The sequence below is a fragment of the Mandrillus leucophaeus genome, unplaced genomic scaffold, assembly GCF_000951045.1.
Source record: "Mandrillus leucophaeus isolate KB7577 unplaced genomic scaffold, Mleu.le_1.0 Scaffold217, whole genome shotgun sequence".
Taxonomy (NCBI): Eukaryota; Metazoa; Chordata; class Mammalia; order Primates; family Cercopithecidae; genus Mandrillus; species Mandrillus leucophaeus.
In genome coordinates, this window is record NW_012102221.1 from 670,655 (window position 1) to 676,835 (window position 6,181).

At 46.3% G+C, this 6,181-nt stretch overlaps 1 protein-coding gene across 3 annotated transcripts in view; it reads right to left on the reverse strand.

Moving 5' to 3' along the window:
* Positions 1 to 6,053, reverse strand: part of ZFP42 (ZFP42 zinc finger protein) — an 8,280-nt gene extending 2,227 nt beyond the window's left edge. The window contains exons 1-2 of one of the 3 annotated variants that reach the window (XM_011980772.1): positions 5,984 to 6,053; positions 2,228 to 2,304 (exon numbers count right to left, since the gene is read on the reverse strand). The gene's annotated coding sequence lies outside the window, so the exon portion shown is untranslated. The remainder of the gene's footprint in view (positions 1 to 2,227; positions 2,305 to 5,983) is intronic. The other 2 variants (XM_011980771.1, XM_011980773.1) reach the window with 2 other exon arrangements.
* Between the last annotated feature and the right edge of the window lie 128 nt (positions 6,054 to 6,181).

The window sequence follows — 6,181 nt, forward strand, 5'->3', positions numbered from 1 at the left end:
GGGTTTCACCGTGTTAACCAGGATGGTCTCGATCTCCTGACCTCGTGATCCGCCCGTCTCGGCCTCCCAAAGTGCTGGGATTACAGGCTTGCGCCACCGCGCCCGGCCTATTACCTTTTCATTCATTCTACAAGTAATACGTTGGATCCTGCTACATGCCAGGTTCTTTCTAGACCAGGGTGGTAAACCTTTTCTGCAAAGGGCCAGATTTTAGTTTTGTGGGTCCTGTGGTGTCTGTTGAAACTATTCAGCTTTGCCGCTGTAGTGGAGCACAGAAGCAGTCAGATAACACACAAAGGAATGAGGTTGGCTGTGTTCCAATACAACAGGGAGACTGGCCCATGGCCATTGTGTGCCCACTCATTGTTCTAGAAGATGGGGATCCAGGGAATAAGGCACATGAAATTCATGGTGCTCCCACCTTTTAGGAATTCATGCCAAAATAAAGGTACAGGGTAGCTTGGCCCTGAAGAGTTTCCCATCATTTCCTTAAAAATCTAACAGCAATGACATTATAAAAGGTATAGCATGAATATGTTATTGCTTCTACTGTGAAAGTCTCTTGCATAATGTTACAACTGTGTGCCTGGTAAAAGATCTCCCTGTTTATCATCCTCGTGTCTTTCTGTAGGAAGAAAAATTATATGTTTCTAAAAAAGAGGCAGAGGTAAAAGTTGTCGGATGACGATTAACAGCTTGAAAATACTTAAAAAAACAAAACAAAACAAAACACCTCAACAGAAGCATGTCATTTACTTTTGGTAAAAAGCAAATACATATAATAAAAACAAAATGTGTTCCAACTGTAAGAGAAGAGTTTAAGATTTCTTAAAATGTATTAAAAATATGTAATATATATGTTAAATGCTACTAATATTATTATTTTTTGTGTATTTTATTTTATTTTGAGATGGAGTTTTGCTCTTGCTGCCTAGGCTGGAGTGCAGTGGCACGATCTCAGCTCACTGCAACCTCCGCCTCCCGGGTTCAAGTGATTCTCCTGCCTCAGCCTCCTGAGCAGCTAGGATTATAGACAGGCGCCCGCCACCACGCTCAGCTAATTTGTATATTTTTTAGTAGATACAGGATTTCATCATGTTGACCAGGCTGGGCTCGAACTCCTGACCTCAGGTGATCTGCTCACCTCAGCCTCCCAAAGTGCTGGGATTACAGGTGTGAGCCACGGCGCCCAGCCTGTGTCCTTTTAAATAGGTGAAATTAGGGCTGGGTGCGGTGGCTCACGCCTGTAATGCCAGCACTTTGGGAGCACAAGGCTGGCGGATCACCTGAGGTCAGGAGTTTAAGACCAGCCTGGCCAACATGGCGAAACCCTGTCTCTACCAAAAATACAAGAAATTAACTGGATGTGGTGGTGCACACCTGTAATCCCAGCTACTCTGGAGGCTGAGGCAGGAGATCACTTGAGCCTGGGAGGCAGAGGAGGCAGTGAGCCAAGATTGTGCCACTGCACTCCAGCCTGGACAATAGGGCGACTGTCTCTTAAAAAAAAAAAAAGAAAAAAAAGAAAAAAAGAAAAATAAAAAGGTGAAATTAACCAGGGAGATTCGAAAGTATTTATGAAGCACAATATTAGCACCTTTGGAGAGTAATTACTAGGATGAAACACAGAGCTGCCCTCCCCAGTTAGTCCATTTAAAAAACAGCTTGTGCATCTCAAATCTGAAAATCCAAGATCTGAAAGGCTCAAAGTATGAAATCTTTATGAGTGCCACCATGACACTTGAAGGAAATTCTCATTGGAGCATTTTGGATTTTGAATTTTTGGACTTGGGATGCTCATGTTGGGTATTTTGCAAATACTCAAACATTCAAAAAAATCTGATGTCCATACTACTTCTGGTCCCAAGCATTTTGGATAAAAAGTGCTCAACCTGTAACTGCAATTGACTGCTGCTTTTCTCTCCAAGTTCACCTCTTGCCTTCTCTAGCTCTTGTATTTCACTATTCAGCCACAATAAACTTTCTCCAATAAAGCGTCAGATCAGTCCATTACAAATGTTCTTTTTTCTCACGAAAATACTGCCCATCCTCTAACACACACACAGAGGCTTGCTTCCCACCCATACTTCAGATGTGGAAGCATCACCTCCTCAGGCAGGCTTCCCTGCATTCTTCATTCAGTTGAGTCCCAAAGCTAAGTGTTCCCCTAGCTCCCTATTTCACACTCATCAGAGCTCTGGTGTCCCTTGCTTAAAGTCTGTCTTACCTGCTAGACAGTGAGCTCTACGACAGCGAAGGCCTCTTCCGTTCTGTTCACACAGGCTCCAGCCTCAGTACATTTGTCTAGTGAGATGAAATCATGAGTATGCATTAGTCATTGTGCTGTTGATCTCTGATTGAACAACCCTATACAATTACTTTACTAGGAATTTAGTTGAGAGTTTAGGCAACTTAATGTAGAAGTTTCAAAAAAGCTGGCTGTTAACGATGCAAGGTGTTACACAGAAAGGAACTTCCTAAGGCCAGGCATGGTGGCTCATGCCTGTAATCCCGGCACTTTGGGAGGCTGAGGTGGGCGGATCCCTTGAGCCCAGGAGTTGGCGACCAGCCTCAGCAAAATGGTGAAACTCCATCTTTACAAAAAAAAAAAAAAACAAAACCAAACACACAAACATACAAAAAAACATGAGTCTAATCAGACTACGCCTACACTTCAGCTCAGCGATGGTTAGGTCTGAATTCCCAAGGGAGGTGGTGAGTGGGATGGGCTTGCCAAATGCGCTGGTGGTCCCAGCTCTTCAGGAGGCTGACGGGGGAGAATCGCGGGAGCCTGGGAGGCAGGGGTTGCAGTGAGCTGAGATCACATCACTGCACCCCAACGTGGGTGACAGAATGAGACCTTGTCTTAGAAAAAAAAAAGGCATCTCCTAAGAGAGTGTTTTCTTTATGAATTTACCAAGATTCAAGTATGGTCCTCACCTGTCTAAGCTAAATTCTTACTTGTCAGATCTCCGAGCAGTATGCTCTTTCTCACAGCAATACACGAGCTTGTGAGGATGACATATAAAATTGAAATGGTAATTTATTAATTTATAAGAAAACTATTTATATGGCAAGCCAATTTCTGTCAGCAGAAAAAACTAGTCATGTATCACTCAAAGACAGGAATATGTTCTGAGAAATGTATCTTTAGGTTGCTGTGTCATCTGTGAACATCAGAGTGCAGCTGCGCAGACCTGAATGGCGTAGCCTGCGACACACCCAGGTTACACGGTAGGGCCTGTTGCTCCTAGGCGGTAAATCTGCACAGCAGGTTCCAGTTCTGAGTACTGCAGGCCACTGTAACACAACAGTAAGTATTTGTGCATATAAACATATCTAAATAGAAGAAATACTGCACAAAAGATAAAAAGTGGTGCACCTGTGTAGGTACATTCCCATAATGGAGCTCACAGTACCGGCAGTGGCTCTGGGTGAGTCAGTGAGTGAGTGTTGAGTGAATGAAGGCCTAGGCCACCACTGTAGGCAACTGTAGGCTTTATAAGCACTGCACACTCAGGCAAATTTTAAAACTTATTTAAAAATGTGTCTTTCTTGAATAATAAATTAACCTTAGCTTACTGTAACTTTTTCAATTTATTTATTTATTTAGAGACAGAATTTCCCTCTTGCTGCCCAGGCTGGAGTGCAATAGTGTGATCTTGGCTCACCCCAACCTCCACCTCCCGGGTCCAACCAATTCTCCTGCCTCAGCCTCCTGAGTAGCTGGGATTACAGGCATGCGCCACCACGCCCAGCTAATTTTGTATTTTTAGTAGAGATGGGGTTTCTCCATGTTGGTCAGGCCGGTCTGGAACTACCCACCTCAGGCGATCCGCCCGCCACGGCCTCCCAAAGTGCTGGGATTACAGGCGTGAGCCACAGCGCCCGGTCTCTTTTTAACTTTATAAACTTTAAAATGTGCAAACTTCCTGACTCTTTTGTAATAACACTTAGCTTAAAACACAAACACATTTTTTCAGCTGTGCAAAAATATTTTTTATGTTATTTTATGCGATTTTGTCTGTTCAAATTTTTTTAGCCTTTAAAAACTTTTACGTTAAAAACCAAGAGACAAACACACACAGCAGCCTAGGCCTAGGATCAACAAATTCAGGATCATCAAGATGTCACTAGGCCATAGGAAATTTTTAGCTCTTTTATAATCTTATGGGACCACAGTGCATGGGGTTGCCCATTGACTGAAACGTCCTTACGTGGAACTTGACTGTACATGGAAAATATACCGGTAAAAGCGGATGTGGACAAAATCTTCATATTAAATCAACACTTAATTTTGTATTTCGCAAACTGGGGCACAAGTACTTCCAGGGGCGCATCCTTTACTTATTCAATCATTTGACAAACATTTAGTAGCAAACATTGTTCTAGGTGCTGAATTTAGGGAAGAAGGTACAAAGTTCCTCGTTAACACACAGTTTGGTGTGGGACCGGCATTAAGAGTCAAATAAACAAAAAAACTTCAGATTGAGAAAAACGCTATTAAAAAGCGTGGCGGGGTGGGGGTGGGGGTGGGGAGAGGTGGCTCACGCTTGTAATCCCAGCACTTTGGGAGGTCGAGGCAAGGCGGATCATGAGGTCAGGAGATCTAGACCAGCCTGGCCAACATGGTGAAACCCCGTCTCTACTAAAAATAAAGAAAAACTAGCCGGGCGTGGTGGCGGAGGTTGCAGTGAGCGGAGATTGCGCCATTGCACTCCAGCCTGGGCCACAAGCAAAACTCCGTCTCAATAAAAAAGAGTAGGAGCGGGGAAGTAACCGAGCACGCCATCTTGATCCTGAATGTCTGGCACAGGCCCCCACAGAGGGGCCACCGGAGCCAGATGCGGACAGGAGGAAACGTGCCCGGCGGTGGGAAGAGACCAGCGACGGCTGCGGGTTCCAGGCTGCCGGCGGCTCCCGGGGCTGCGGGGAAAGGAGGCCACGCTCAATGCTCCCTGCAGATACGGCGGGCAGGAAGGTGGGGGCTGGGACGCGGCCCAGGCGGCGGGGCTGACTCTGCGCCCCGGGACCATTTGCATTTCATTCCAGGACCCATGGAAACCATTACGGCGTTTCCAACAAGCGAACTGCACGCTTTCTTAGGTTAAAAGATGGGCCGGGCAGCTGCGTGGAGAATGGATTTGGGGAGAACAGAAAAACGTATTAGATTTGGGAATCCCGGGAAGGGCTGCTAGTGGTTTGGTGCAGACGGTGGCAGAGGAGATGAAATGCAGGGAGAGCGGGAAAGCAGAAGAACCACCCCCTGCCTCCAGCTCGCTGGTGGATTGGATGAAGGGCGAACGGGCAACAGGAATCAAGAAAGAGTCTCGCCGGGCGCGGTGGCTCACGCCTGTAATCCCAGCACTTTGGGAGGCTGAGGTGGGCGGATCTCCTGAGGTCAGGAGTTCGAGACCAGCCTGACCAACATGATGAAACCCCATCTCGCACTCCAGCCTGGCAACAGAGCGAGACTGTCTCAAAAACAAACAAACTAACAAAAACAAAAAAAGGAGTCTACTACGTTTTTTGCTAGAGTAATTTGAGTAGAGGGTATTGCCATCTCCAGAGATAAGTGGAGAAGAAAGGGAAGAGGCTGGTGTCTTGATCACAATATAAGCATGTTAATATAAAAAAGACCTAGCCAGATATTGAAAAGAAACATATTTACAGGAAGTTTTGAAACAAAATAAAAAATGCAATTTAGGAAATCACCGCCAGACACTTGCTTTATTGAGAGTGTATTACTTCTCCCATCTGCCCGTTTTCAAAGTTTGAGGTCAGTGGCCAGCCAGTGGCCAGCCACGGGTCACCGCAGGGCGAAGGCTAGAAGTCTCCCGGCGAGGCCGGCTCCCCTGGTCCCAGGATGAGAACACGCTTCCCCTCCGTGACTTTCTAACCCTTTTGACGCACACATTCCAAGTAGTGATCTACACATCCCCCTTTTCCCCACTGGAAAAAAGTTCCACGAGACAAGACTCACCCCTGTTACCGCGAAGCGCTCTGCTATTTTCAATGCCAACTCCTTCCAAACGTAAAACAAAGGAGAAACTGCAGTGGAAACGTGGACTGCCCTGCGCCCCCTCCCAAGACCCACCCTCCGGACTGACGCGGTCTAATCAGGCTACGCCAACCCTTCAGCTCCGCCAGGGTTAGGGAGGGCGTGGCCCGCCCCGCCCCG